Here is a 15,013-nt window from a genome sequence, read left to right on the forward strand (position 1 = left end):
ACCCTCTTACACTGTTGGTGGGAATGTAAACTGATACAGCCACTATGGAGAACATTATGGAGGTTTTTTAAAAAACTAGAAATAGAATTACCATATGACCCAGCAATCCCACTACTGGGCATATACCCAGAGAAAACCATAATTCAAAAAGACACATGCACCCCAATGTTCATTGCAGCACTATTTACAATAGCCAGGTCATGGAAGCAACCTAAATGCCCATCGACAGAGGAATGGATAAAGAAGTTGTGGTACATATATACAATGGAATATTACTCAGCCATAAAAAGGAACGAAATTGGGTCATTTGTAGAGACGTGGATGGACCTAGAGACTGTCATACAGAGTGAAGTAAGTCAGAAAGAGAAAAACAAATATCGTATATTAACGCATATATGTGACATCTAGAAAAATGGTACAGATGAACCGGTTTGCAAGGGAGAAACAGAGACACAGATGTAGAGAACAAACATATGGACACCAAGGGGGGAAAGCAGGGGGTGGGGTGGTGGTGGTGGGATGAACCGGGAGATTGGGATTGATGTGTCTACACTGATGTGTATAAAATAGATAACTAATAAGAACCTGCTGTATAAAAAATAAATAAATAAATAAAATTTTAAAAAAATAATAAAAAAAATAAAGTGAGTGTTGCCAAAATCAGTCCTGGAGCAGAGGGGGCTCCGTGGTGGGCGTGACCCCCTTCCTGGGCTCAGCCTGCCTCTGATGACAGGATGAGCGGACACAGGAGAGTCTTCTTGGGGGAGACGGGTTGAGCTGGGCCTTGAAGACAGGCAGGCTTGGAGAGCATCTGTTTTGCCAGGCGTTCAACCTGGCAAAATGGATTTAACCCTCCTAGGTCTGTGGGGTGGGTGGTGTCACCCCATTTTATGGGTGAGGAAACTGAGGCCAGAGAGAGAGCAAGGGCAGGGCATGGCACAGCACAAACCACGGGAGCTGGTGCATCCAGGAAGCCACCTGCAGTGCTCGGACCGGGCGTCCCACGCAGGAGTTGAGCAGGACTCTGAGGGCTTGTGTTCCAGGCTGAGGCAGGAAGTTCCCTCACAAAGGCTCTGAGGACGGACCTGTGAACACAGCAGGGATGCCCTGGGCCTGGAGCGAGCGAGCGAGGGTGCACAGGGAGCGGGTGATGGTCGGGGCCGCCCCACGCCACGCAGACCCCGGCTCCCACAGCAGAGGGCAGTGATGCGTTAGGCCCTGTGGGGACCCCCAGGCCCCGAGAGGAGGGACCAGGAAGGCTGAAGCCACAGAGCAGCACGGTCCCAGTGGTGACCACGGCCACCTGCCCCTGCAGGGCGGGAACACGCAGCTCTCAGCCTGGCCACGCTGGCAGAGGCCATAAACGGCTCCTTTGCCTCCACAAAGTCATTAATTACACAGTGAGTGCCAGTAACATGGTCTCCGGCTTCCTCATCCTCCTCAGAGCCTGGGGCCTTGGAACCCGCAGCCCCAGGGCTCTGTTTTGGACCAGGCGCCTGGCTGTATCTGGGCTTCACCAGCCCAGTGCAAAGTGGTCAGCGCCTGGATAGCAGAAAGGCCACAGCACAAGAGTCTGGCCCCGAGTCCAGCCCTGAGACGTGCCGCTGGGCGGCCTTGGTGAGGCCGGTCAGCCTTCCCGCCGTCAAGGCCCAGACCCGCAGAGGGACCCAGGACACCTTCCGAGAACATCAGCCCTGCCTACACCCTCACGTGGGCCTCAGAAGCTCCTCCGTCCCCTCCTCGTGGACGGAATTCCCAAGCCGCACTCCACCCTCCAGGACTCAGAAACCACCCCATGGGACAAGCTGGGGGTTAAGAGTACAGGTTTTGAAGTCCCATAAATTTTATTTGAATCATGGCTCTGCCACTCAGCAGCCTTGTGACCCAGGCTGAGCTCACTAACCTCTCGGAGCCCTGGGCTCCTTGGACATAAGACGGAGATAATATTATCCACCTGTATGTCTGCCACGAGGATTAAATGGTGCAAACAGAGCACCTGCACACAGCCGAGGCCCTTCCTGCTGGTTCCGACCTCCGGGTCACGTCCGCTGGCTTCCTGATTGGGGCTCAGCTGGTGCCTTGGGCAGGCAGGTGCCTTCCCTGGGCCATCTCTTCAGCAGTGCCGACAGCCTAGTACAACGGTCAACCCCACCACAGGCCCCGGAAGAGGGCAGGGCAGGCTGCGGGCTGGACGGGGCCTGGGCCTCCACAGTGTGCCGGTCACCGAGAGACGCCTTGCGATCACGACTGTCCAACAAGCGTAATGAGATCCACACGCGCAATTTAAATCTTCCAGCAATTGCATTTAAAGAAGTAAAAAGAGGGACTTCCCTGGTGGCGCAGTCGTTAAGAATCCGCCTGCCAATGCAGGGAACACGGGTTCGAGCCCTGGTCCGGGAAGATCTCACATGCCGCGGAGCAACTAAGCCTGTGCGCCACAACTACTGAGCCTGCGCTCTAGAGCCCGCCTGCCACAACTACTGAAGCCCGCGCACCTACAGTCCGTGCTCCGCAACAAGAGAAGCCACCGCAGCGAGAAGCCCGTGCACCTCAGCGAAGAGTAGCCCCCGCCCGCCGCAACTAGAGAAAGCCCGCATGCAGCAACAAAGACCCAACGCAGCCAAAAATAAATTAATTAATTTAAAAAAAAGAAGTAAAAAGAAACAGGTGAAATTAAATTTAATAACATATTTTATTTAACACAATATATCCAAAATATTATCATTTCAACATGTAACCAGTATAAAAATTATTGCGATATTTTGACATTCCTTTTCTCCTACGCAGTGTTTGACACCCGTGCTCTACAGGCAGGTGTGTTATTAACAGATTTTCAAGACACAGACACTGAGAGTATTTGGTGAGGAGAGTGAGGTGTGGGCCCAGGAAACAGTAAAATGTGCCTCCCCTCCCTCCTCCCTCCTCCCCTCCTCCCCTCCCTCCTCCCCTCCTCCCCTCCCTCCTCCCTCCTCCCCTCCCTCCTCCCCTCCCTCCTCCCTCCCTCTTCCCCTCCCTCCTCCACCCTCCTCCGCCCTCACCAGGCTCTGTGCAGGCACTCCTCTCCTCACCCCCAGCTCCCCACTCCCAGGGCAGCTCTAGGCTGTAAGGTGAGGCGTCCAGCCCCAGCTGGCTCCCCTTCCTGCCAGCTCTGCTCCCAGCAGGTCCCCTACCTGGGGCAAGGGAGGGACAGAAACGGACAGAGAAAAGGCCCCCTGGACCTCAGGCCCCGGGGAGCTCTGGGGACACAGGCGGCCCCAAATCCTCCCTCCACCACTTCACTCCACACGCATTAGTGACGGGCCCAGGAAGGGTGTGAGTCCCGGACTGGCCCCTGCCCTCCCAGCTCCCACCCCAAAGGGGAGCAGCCTTCCCTGGGGAGGCCTGAGAGCCCCTCTCCTCTGCCTCGTGCTGCCCGGTGGGCAGCTGGGCTCAGGAATCCAGCCCTGCGCTTCCCGCCTGCCCTCACGATGTCCGTGGCCACCCTCAGGCCAGCCTGGCACAGGAGGTCCCACAGCGGCTAATCGCCCGCCCCTGCTGTCCTGAGGATGGGAGGGCACAGTCGTGCCTCGTGGTGACAGGACACGCCCCCCCACCTCATGCCTGGCACGTCTGCAGGTGGCTGTCGGGTGACCGGAACCTCCCAGCTCAGGAGAGGCGCCCATTGAGGGGCACCCTCCCACCCTGCCCGTCCTTACTTTGACCCGGCCCCCTGGAGGGCAGCTGTGCGTCCTGGCAGAGCCCCTCCTCATCTGTAAAATGGGCAGGGACACCCCTCGTGAGACGGTCCTGAGAAATACGTGAGGTTGCGGGATCAGGACGCGGGACACACAGAAGTGCTGACTCGGTGGCCGGTCACTTCCTCCGGTCTCTCCGGCTAGAAGATGGCCCTGCGCCCCTCACAGTAAGGGGGTGTCTCAGGATGACGTGACCCATGCTCCTCTCTCTGGAGCAGGCCCAGCACCAGGCACTCAAATTGTGAGTCACGGAACCCAAGGATCTCCCTGGGGCCCGTGGAGCTGGGGAAGGAGGAGGGCTGTTCCTGGAGGGTGGGATCTGGGCCCTCCATGCCCACTCTGTCTGAGTGGCTCCACTTTTATCTGCTTTAGGTATTAGGGCTTCAAATGCTGTTATTTGAAAAGAAAATTTTGGTGACCCGAAAGGTTGAAGTCTTTTCTTTATAACCTCTCATTTGTTACAGGCCATCACACAGAACGAGATGCAGGGCCCGGCGCTGTGGCCAAAGCTCTTGTGGCTACAGGTGGGCCAGGTCAAGGCCTGGGGCAGGCGGCTACTAACACTGGGGGCTGAGCCCAACTGCCCCTCCCCAGGCAGGGGGTAGGGATACTGGCCTCCCGGGCAGTGTTCAAACTCAGGGCTCAGCTGTCAACACCCGAGGGGCAGAGCATCCATCCCCAGCTCCCACCTTCCTGGGTCCCGGGGGCCCCGGGTGGGCACCACACCAGGACAAGGGGAGAGCTCAGAGCCCCAGCAAGTGGACTCAGCCTGGACCCTGTGAGCTCAGTGACCAAGCCCAGGGCGGTCTGGACACAACCAGGGCACCCAGGGGCCCTTGCACTAGCGAGAGAGGAGAAGCCCTGCGTCCAGGAAATCAAGTCAGTGGAGAAAAGGCGTGCAACACACAAAGTGGGACCTGGAGCCAGGTGCCGAGGGACACGGGCCCTGCCCGCAGGTTACTACCCAGGGAGCTGCGATGCGCTGTATCTTGATCTGTGGACGTTTATCAAAGCTCTTCACGACTGAGGTCTGTGCATTTGACTGTGTGTAAAACACACGTCAATGGCTCAAAGTCCTCAAGGGGGACAGACGCAGATGGAGGGAAAGGACGGACTGGGGCCCGCAGGCAGGTCTGTGCCTTCTCACAAAGGCAGCCCAGGGAGACAGGACAGCGCGGGGAGGTGGGTGCGGCCCCTTGCCGGAGCAGGGGCCTGGCAGCCACGATTCTCTGCCCGGAAGCCAGGGCCAGACATGCCCATCTGCGCGCACACGGTTACCAGAATCTGTCCCGCCCCGGCTCGGAGGCCTCCCCAGGACCTGCTCGCCGGTCAGTCCAGGTGAGCCCACGCTTGGCCCCTTTCGGTGCTCAGCCCCAGCTGCGGGGAGGGCTCGGCTGCAAGGCGGGCAGAACCGTGCCGCGTTACAGGAGGGTTCGTCTGCCTGCGGACTCATCTCCCTGCAGCCCACTGCCTGGGCTCCCCCCTCCGGTGCCCGGGCCCACCACCCACCGGGACCGCACGGAGGAGGGCTGGGGAGCACGCAGGTGACAGGGTGTGAGCTGCCCGGCGGCGTGGGGAGGCTGGCTGGGAGCCGCGTCCCACCGCTTGGGAAGCTGGGAGCAAGCACGGACAGCTTCCCTGACGCAGGCGGGGGTGAGCTGGTGCCAGGGCCAGGCTGCCGCGCCAGCCCCACCCCGTGAGCCTCCTCAGGCCTGGGGGCGGGGAAGTCCGTGCGCGTGCGCAGTGCACTCTTCCTGGGAGTCCGGAGCCCACACCCTGGGCCTGGCCTCCAGGTGAGGCCAGGCAGCCTCGCCTGGCTCTGGAAGAGGAGGCTCCTGGGCGGCAGCCCCCCCGGGGGTGGGGTCAGGCCTGGGGGACGGGTGGGTCCACTAGCTGCAGCCTCCAGCAAATGACAAAGCCACACCTCTCTTACCTGGAACAGGTGAGAGCTCCTCAGCCCACCTCCGTGGGCCAAACCCACTTCCCGCCCTCCCTCGGCTCTCCGTAATATGGCCTGAATGGCCCCTGCCCTCTGGTGGCAGGAATGAGCCGGCTTCTCCCACTGCAGGGGGGAGGCCAGCACTGTCCCACCAGCGAAGGAGCAGAGGGGCCCGGGCAGGCCCCCGCCCCAGGGGCTGATGGGGAGTTTGACAGTGCCTGTGATGCTGCAAGGATGTGCCAACATGGACCAACTCCCTAATCATTAAAAAAAAAACACAAAAAGCCAACTTCTCAAGAAGGAGTTTGAAAACGGTAAGCTCAGCAGAACGGGGTCTCCCTCCCCAGCACGCTCAGGAGCAGAGGGAGGGACTTGCCTGTCCTCCGGGCCCGCTGCTTCCCCCGCTGCAGCCCTGCCCCCGCCAGTTCTGCCAACTCCTGCTCGGCCCGGTGCAAGCACACACGTTTATCCCAGCTCTGGGATGAGGAGTGGGCTGTCCTGGCTGGGACTGCTGCAGAGGTGGGGCAGGATGGTGGGTGATGGTGGCACTCAGCTCCCCGAGTCCACTGCCCTGTGGACGGGAGAACTACCCCCAGCCGCTGCCTGAGCAGGGACACAGCTCCAGGGGGTGGGGCAGGGTGGGCTCCCGTCCAGCTGACACTCACGCATCCCCTCCACGGCCAGCCCTGAGCTGGGAGGTTGTCCACGGGCCCCCAAGCCTGGAGGAGGGGGTGAGGGGCGGAGGGACAGGGCAGGGGCGTCCGCACAGAAAGGAGAGCCCCGCAGAGGATGGCCAGAGGTGGGGTGCAAGCTGGCAGGGCTCCACACTGGCTGTAGGTCTGGGGCTGTGCGGGGCAGGGGAGGACACCGCCCAGGGGAGGCTGGAGTCGGCAGGCCGAAGCCCAAGGTGGACGAGAAGCTCGCTCTGTTGGAAGGGACCCTCCGCGTGGTTTCCGGCCAGCGATGTGCTGAGAAGAAGCGCCTGTCCCTGCCAGGGCCACCCTCCCAGGGCCTGTGCCCGCCCGCTGGCCACATCGCGGGCAGCTCACCCAGGACACCATGTGGCGGGAGCGAGCACAGCAGAGCTGCCAGCAGCTGAGGCTGCGCCCTGTCTCCCCACCTCCTGCCCACCGCCTCCCTGGCCGAGGTGGGCTTGGCTGGATGGAAAGGGCTCCCACAGCCCGGGGAGGGTGTCTCATCTGAGCCTCCGGCTGGGCCCAGCCTTGGCTTCCCCTGCCGCCGCCCTGTCCGCTCGCCCTTGGCCGTGGCCACTCCCTGTTCTTGATGGGCCAGTCTGCAGTCCTGTCCAGGCCATCTGAGCCAGGCCCTGGGGGGCTCCACTCTGGCCACGCCCCTGGCACCACCCCCTGACCCTCAGGGAGACCCCAGGCTCTGGGCCCAGGAGGAAAGGGGGTCTGCGTGTGGGCCTCTCCTCCTGTGTCCTGGAGGGAATGTGCCGAGGACACCTAAGCAGGCCCAGACGGCAGCACGAGAGAGAAGGTGGCATTGGGCTGGGTCTCGCTGGCCCTGCCCACTGTCCCTAGCCACAGGCCATGCGGGTCACCCAGACCCCCAAGGACCTGCCTCCCGACCTCCCCTCTGAAGCCCCTCTAAGTGATACCCAGGACCGAGCCCTGACGCCAGAAGACCCCAGGCTGAGGACCATGGGAGGGGGGAGGGGGAGGGGGGAGCGGGGAGGGGGGAGGGGAGGTGGCTGGGGAAGGAGACACCCCTCCACCAGGCCAGGGACAGGGCTCCTGGTCCAGCACGGAGTTCTCCCAGAAGGGCCCGGGGGAGATCGGAGTGGGAGGGAGAACCTGCTGGTGGTGGCTGAGGCCACCCTCCATCCCCCTCCCCTGCCCCCACGCAGCCCCTTTTCCTGAAGGACGAGTTCTCACAGCCACGTGTCCAGCCCGGCTGCAAAGCCTGCGGCGCCACCTGGTGGTCAGGTCTGGGATGGCAGGCCGCTGGGTCCCAGGACTCAGGAGGGGGCCAGGGCTTCCCCAGTGCGCCACCCACCCCGCCCATGCACTCTGGGTTGGGCGGGGCTCCTGGCCCCCACAGGGCTGGACTCCACTGCCTGCCTCTCCCACCTGCTCCAGCCACTCCTCGCTGGTTTTGGCAAGCTGGCCACCCTGGCCTCCCTCTGGGTGCGAGCACGGATGGGGGGTCTGGGGGAGGGTCTGTGATCACCTCCATGGCACCAACAGAGGACTGGGCTGAGGGATACTGAGTAACTTTCTCAAGGCCACACAACTGGTAAACGATGGTGCTGGGACAGGACGGCACCTGCGGGACACCCAGAGCTTCTCGGGGTGCGGAGCCCCAGGAGTCTGCAGCCTCAGTCCCAGGAAAGGCCCTCCCTGGGGGGAGAGTGGAAAGAACACTAAACTGGGAGTTAGAATTTAAGCTCAGCTCTGCCCTCACTCGCTGTGAGGCTCTGGGCAACATGCTTTCCCTCTCTGGCCCTTGTCTGACCCCAGAGGACGTCACACCAGACAATCTCCATGGGCTGGAGGCCGGGCCTCAGACGGGCTGGCCCTCAGGCTGCAGGTGAGTGGAAGGGACACCCTCCCTCCCTGCCCGCCTCCACAGGGGAGTAGGTGAGCCAGACCTCTGTCCTCCTCTGTCCCGTGAGCCCCCCTCCTGCCGGGGCCTGCTGCCCTCAGCTGCCACCAGCAGGAGTGAAGGGGGCCCATCGGGAGCCGGTAATAACCTGACCTCGGATTAGCAGCGTTCAAAGTGCATTCACGCTCATGACCCCAGAGGCAGGCAGGACCGCAGTACTGGCCATTTGAGGAAAGTCCAAGACCCAGGATGGTTAGGTGAGGTGCCTGAGGTCCCCCAGTGGGCAGGGGCTGCCTTCAACTCAGTGCAGTTTGTTCTCACCAGGTGTCTGCCACCTGCTGTGCCCTGGGGCCACCGCTCAGAGCTGCCACACTTTCGTCCCCCACCCCAGCTCCCTGGCTCCTGTCATTGCAGCTGCAGAGCCTGGGAGAGCCGCCCCTGTGGCCAGGGCCTCTCTGCCTCTGAGGTTCGCTGGACCATGACACCCAGTCTTGCTCCAGCCGGCCTTCTGGGCCTCCCACACTTCTCTCCCCAGGGGCTGGAGCGTCTCCCAGAGGCTGGTGGCCAGGGACCCAACAGGACACTCTAGGTGGGAGCCTGATGCCTGGGCCCGGTCCAGCCGTGGGCAGAGCAGCCTCAGGGGCCCCTCTCCAGGCCGCCTGACCTCTCCCGCAGCACCACCCGCTGGCCCTACAGCCCCTCCCTGGCCCAGAGCGGCTGCGCCAGCCTCTCTGCAGAGACCACGGCCAGTACCCGCTTGGTCAGCCCCGTGGCTTCTCCGGCCTGTGCCACCCAAAGTTGGGTCAGTTCCTGCTCCAGGATGCCCAGGCCACGGCCCTCTAACCCAACAAGGCAGAGGGTCACTTTCCTATCTGAGAAAGTCCCCACCGCTGCTGCCCTCCTGGCTATACATCATTACAACAGCCATCCATCACATTATCATCAGTGGTAATACTACTGCTAAGCCCCCAGAGTAATTCTGACATGCACTGCAATTTGGGAACTAATGCTCAGTGGTGTCCCTACCCTCACCCAGGACCGGTGACATATTTGCGGGTCCCGTGCAAAATGAAAACGGGAAGCCCCTTGTTTAAAAATTAAGAATTTCAGGATGGCAAGAGCAGAGCCTTAAGCCAACTGAGAGCCCTTCCAAGCGGGGGCTCTGGCAGCCACAGCTCACGCTGCCCGCCACTCATTCTGAGCCCCTATGGGTACCGTCTTCCAGCCCCCCCCACCCCGCCATTCTCAGCAGGGGGTTCCGAGGACTCTCGAAAGGTGGGGTGTCTCCAGTCACATGATGACACCCTTGGTCATTGCCATTGGTTGGCTGCGGCCGTGTTTTCACAGCCAATGAGGGGAAAGAGAGGGAGGCGTGGGCGTGGCCCAGCGCGGAGGGGCGCTGGGGGGCAGGGCGGAGACGAGCGCACCTGGGCTGCTAGGACTGGTGCCCGCCCCTGGTGCCTACCGGGGAACAAAGTTACCGTTGTCTTGTCCTCTATTTCATTTCCTCTCTCACCACAGTAGACGGTCCCCAACGATCCTATCTTATCTTTTATGACTCAGTGCAGATGTGAGAAGGCCTTTCCTGTGCTTTGGAAATTATGTGCAAGTAAAAGGCAATGCAATGTAGCTTAAGAGGTAGACACGGGAGACATCTCACCCACCTTAAAATTGGGAACAGAAAACATACAACTCACCTGAATAAATCTGCAATGTTTGTGACCTAAATTAATGCATTCAACAGCACTCTTTCGAGTACAATGTTTTACATATAAAGATCAGTAAAGGTGAGTCGGGGGAGGGGAGGGCAGAAATGAGAGGGGGGGGTGTGTGTCGGAGAGAGAGGAATTCTGTTCAAACGCCTTGTGCAACAGTTTATTACTTTTACTTATTTTGTTAAATGTACATACCAGAGTGTACAAAAAAGTATTTTTTTTCTGGTTTAAAGAATGATAAAACATAAATTCCATGTTACCTACCCAAATTAAGAAATAGATCACTGTGGTTTCCCTGAGGCCTCGCCTTAGCTGAGCTGCAATTTTTTCCTTTTCCTCTCGCCAGCTCTGCCTCCAGGAGTAAGTACTAGCTGACACCTGTGTTAATTAACCGCCCAAGTCTCTTTATAGTTGTGCCACTGTGTGTGTGCATCCTTAAACAGCAGCATGTTTACTGTGCCTGGTGTTGACCCGGATGTAAATGGATGGACACACACTGTGTGTAGCTTACGTCATTTGTTTCTTTCGATCAAACTGTTTTTGAGATACATCCACGTTAATGACTAAAGCAGTTGTTATTCGTTTTTGAAACTTTATTCTATTTCATTTTCTTTTTCTATCCATTCTACTGCTGGTGGATATTGCATTGTTTCCAGTTTGTGGCTATTGTAACAGTCACAATGCTGCTGTGAAATCTTTTCCCCAAGGCACACGTACAAAAGTTTCTTGTCTAGACTATAGCCTAGGGGTGGAATTGCTGGGTCAAAGCGTATCATTCCTGGGATGGTCAATTTTATGTGTCAACTTGGCTGGGATGAGGGAGGCCCAGATGGCTGGTGAAACATGGGTGTGTCTGTGAGGTTGTTTCCAGAAGAGATTAGCACTGGAATCTGTAAAGGTGGTCCTCACCAGGGAGGGTGGGCGTCATCTAACCCTGAGGGTCTGAATGGAACGGAGAGGCGGAGGCAGGGCGAGTTTGCTTGAGTTGGGACCTCCACCTTCTGCCCTTGGAAATGGATGATTCTGGTTCCTGGGCCTTCGGAATCACACCAGGACGGACACTGTTGACTCCCCGGGTCCCAGTTCCTGGGCCTCAGGTCTGGACCGGAAGTACCTCTGGCTTCCCTGGGCCTCCAGCCTGGAGCCTGCAGACTGTGGGATCGATCGGTCTCCACAGCCCCTCACAGTAAATCTCTTTCTATTCATTCACATGTAACCTATTGGTTCTGTTTCTCCGGAGAACCCTCACCGATGTAATTCCCACATTCCGCCTGCTCAGGTCATGGCTTTCTCCCATTCACACCCCTATTAGCCGTTGGCGAGAGTACACAGTCTCACCAGAATCTGGGCAGACTGTTAATTTTCACGAATCTGATAAAGTGACCCATTATCCAATTATGGTTTAAATGTTACAAATTAGGGTTTAGAGGTTAGGGTTACAAATGAGGCTGAACATTTGTCCATATGTTTCTGAGCCAATATTTGTATTACCTGTTCATGGAAAGGTCTGTTTGTGTCTTTTCCTCATTTTTCTCTCGAGATGTTTCTTTTCTCATTGATTGGAAGGGGTCTTTAGAGACACGAATCACAGACAGTAACCGACATGACCAGGCAGCAGATCTCTCGCCCATTCTGTGGCTTATTCTGTCACGTTGCTTATTGACTTTTGGTAAAACATATTTAATTTTAATACAGTCAAATTAACTTTTTTTCTTTTATGGCTTTGCTTTTGACATCTCAGGAAATCCTTCCCTACCTCAAAGTAATACAGATATTTTCCTATTCTAGCATGTTCTAAGATTTATAGCTTTGCCACTTATATATAAATTTTTAATACACCTGGAATTCATTTTCATGTATCGAATAAGGTAGGAATTCAATTTCACTTGGATAACCAATTGTCCCAGAACAACTTATTAAATAGTTCATCCCCTCCTGTTGGTTTATGGTGCCCACTGTGTCATAAATCAAGTTTCCAAATAGGCCTGGGTTTATTCCTCCTGGTCCTCCGTGTGTTTCCTGATACATCCAAACTACGCTGTTTTAGTAATCAATACTACAGTGATACTGAGCCTTGATATCTGATAGGGCAAATTTCCTCCTTTCTTTTTTATTCTTCTTCAGGAATTCCCTGACATTTTTTTTCACTCTTTGTTCACCCACATAAATTTTAGAGTCAGTTTGTCAATTTATGTGAAAAGCCCTGTTGGAATTTTTTTTGAAAATGTATTGAATCTATAGATGAATTTGGAGAGAACTGATATCTTTGTAGTATTATCTTCCTATCCAGGGATGTAGTCTGTCCATTTACTTATGCCACTTAAAATTTCTTTCAAGGGACTTCCCTGGTGGCCCAGTGGTTAAGAATCTGCCTGCCCATCATCAGAAAATCTACAAACAACAAATGCTGGAGAGGGTGTGGAGAAAAGGGAACCCTCTTGCACTGTTGGTGGGAATGTAAATTGATACAGCCACTATGGAGAACAATATGGAGGTTCCTTAAAAAACTAAAAATAGAATTACCATATGACCCAGCAATCCCACTACTGGGCATATACCCAGAGAAAACCATAATTCAAAAAGACACATGCACCCGAATGTTCATTGCAACACTATTTACAATAGCCAGGTCATGGAAGCAACCTAAATGCCCATCAACAGACGAATGGATAAAGAAGTTGTGGTACATATATACAATGGAATATCACTCAGCCATAAAAAGGAACGAAATTGAGTCATTTGTAGAGACGTGGATGGACCTAGAGACTGTCATACAGAGTGAAGTAAGTCAGAAAGAGAAAAACAAATATCGTATATTAACGCATGTATGTGGAACCTAGAAAAATGGTACAGATGAAGCGGGTTGCAGGGCAGAAGTTGAGACACAGATGTAGAGAACAAACGTACGGACACCAAGGGGGGAAAACTGCGGTGGGGTGAGGATGGTGATGTGCTGAATTGGGCGATTGGGATTGACATGTGTAAAGTGATGTGTATAAAATTGATGACTGATTAAAAAAAAAAAAAAGAATCTGCCTGCCAGTGCAGGGCACACGGGTTTGAACCCTGGTCCAGGAAGACCTCACATTCAGCAGAGCAACTAAGCCCGTTTGCCACAACAACTGAGCCTGCGCTCTAGAGCCTGCGAGCCACAACTACTGAGCTCACGTGCTGCAACTACTGAAGCCTGCGTGCCTAGAGCCCGTGCTCCGCAACAAGAGAAGCCACCGCAATGAGAAGCCCGCACACCGCAAGGAAGAGTAGCCCCTGCTCGCCGCAACTAGAGAAAGCCCACGTGCAGCAACAAAGACCCAACACAGCTAAAATTAATAAATAAAAAATAAAATAAATTTATTTAAAAAAAAAGCCTATGGTTAAAAAACTTTTTTTTCTTTCAATAAGGTTTTATAATTTCTCTATTATACATCTTTTATTAGCTCTATTCCTAGGTATTTTACTTGTTGCTATTCTAAATGATATCTTTTTAAAGTTACATTTTCTAATTGAGTGGAGCTGTTTACAGAAATACAAATGTATTTGGTTATTTTATCCAGAACGCTTGTTGAATTCTTTTATTAATTTGTATATTTTGTAGATTACTCTGCATTTTGTATATAGACAATCATATCATCTGCAAGTAATGATAGCTTTGTTTCTTTCTTTCCAATTCCTACATATTTACTTGTTTTTCTTGCACTGGAGAGGAGTCCCAGTACACTGTTAGCTATAAATGATGACTGTAGGCATTTTGTCTCGCTTCTGATTTTAAAGAGAATGATTTCCACATTTCAACATCAGTTACGATGTTTGCTGCAGGTCTTTGTAAATGGCCTTTATGGATGCTATGGTTATTTACTTCTTTTCCTAGTTTGTAAGAGTTTTGTTTGTTTTTTTTAATCACTAATGTAATAACAAATGTATTAACACGTGCAAGGATTGTTCTAAATGCTTTACATACATAAATTATTTTAATCCTCACAACACACCTATGAGGAAAGTACTATTATTATTATTATCTTCATCTCTATAAATAAGGAAACTGAAACCCGGCGAGATTAAAGAAGCTCCTGAAGGTTAGAGCTCCTTAAGCATTCAAGACCAGGCACCCTGGCTCCAGAGTCCGTTTGTAACACTCTCAAACTTCTCATCGGATGTCGAATTTTATTAAATCCTTCATGTACATCTATTGAAATGATTGTGTGGTTTTCTCCTTTATTTTATCTATGTGGCGGATTACATGAAGCATTTTCCTAACATGAACCCAATACTGCAGCTCTGGCACAAACCTACCTTGGCTGTGATGTATGAACATTCCCTTCCTGCTGGATTCAGCTCCCCAACATTTGTTAACGATTTTGCATCTACGTTAATAAGTTAGACTGGTCTATAATTTTCCACCTTTGTACTGTCCCTGTGGTTCTGTCATCAGGTTAGACTAATCTTATTTAATAAGGTGGAGAGTGCCCCTTCTTTTTCGAGTCTCTGGGGAAGTTGGTTAAGATTATAAATGTTCCTGAAACATTTGCAAGAACTTTTCACCTACCAGACCTTGGGCTGTTTTCTTTGTGGGAAAATGTTTAGCAACCAACTGAATGTCTTCAATGATATAGGACTATTCAGGTTTTCTGTCTCTTCTTGAGTCTGTTTTGGTAAATGATTTTTTTTTTTTTCTAGGAATTCACACATTCCTTTGAAATTTTCAAATGTCTTAACATCAAGTGTTTAATAGTACCTTTTGTCTCTGCCGAATCTGTAATGTGTCCTGTTTTTCATTCTTAATGTTTATTTTTGCCACTCCTTTTTTCCCTTGATTAATCATAACAGAAGTTTTTCAGTATTATTAGCCTTTTAAAAAAGACAACCTTTGGGCTTCCCTGGTGGCGCAGTGGTTAGGAATCCGCCTGCCAATGCGGGGGACACGGGTTCGAGCCCTGGTCCGGGAAGATCCCACATGCCACGGAGCAACTAAGCCCGTGCGCCACAACTACTGAGCCTGCGCTCTAGAGCCCGCGAGCCACAACTACTGAGCCCACGTGCCACAACTACTGAAGCCCGTG

The 15,013-nt window shown here is 54.3% G+C and overlaps 1 long non-coding RNA gene across 1 annotated transcript; it reads left to right on the forward strand.

Annotated features, from left to right (window-relative positions):
- The first annotated feature begins 5,092 nt into the window (after positions 1–5,092).
- LOC309646238 lies at positions 5,093–14,148 on the forward strand. The gene is made up of 3 exons (XR_014255230.1): positions 5,093–5,676; positions 5,803–5,987; positions 12,294–14,148. It is a non-coding gene; the product is annotated as an uncharacterized lncRNA (long non-coding RNA).
- The last annotated feature ends 865 nt before the right edge of the window (positions 14,149–15,013 follow it).

Source organism: Balaenoptera physalus (genome assembly GCF_965194825.1).
Source record: "Balaenoptera physalus genome assembly, chromosome: 1".
In the NCBI taxonomy this organism is placed as follows: Eukaryota; Metazoa; Chordata; class Mammalia; order Artiodactyla; family Balaenopteridae; genus Balaenoptera; species Balaenoptera physalus.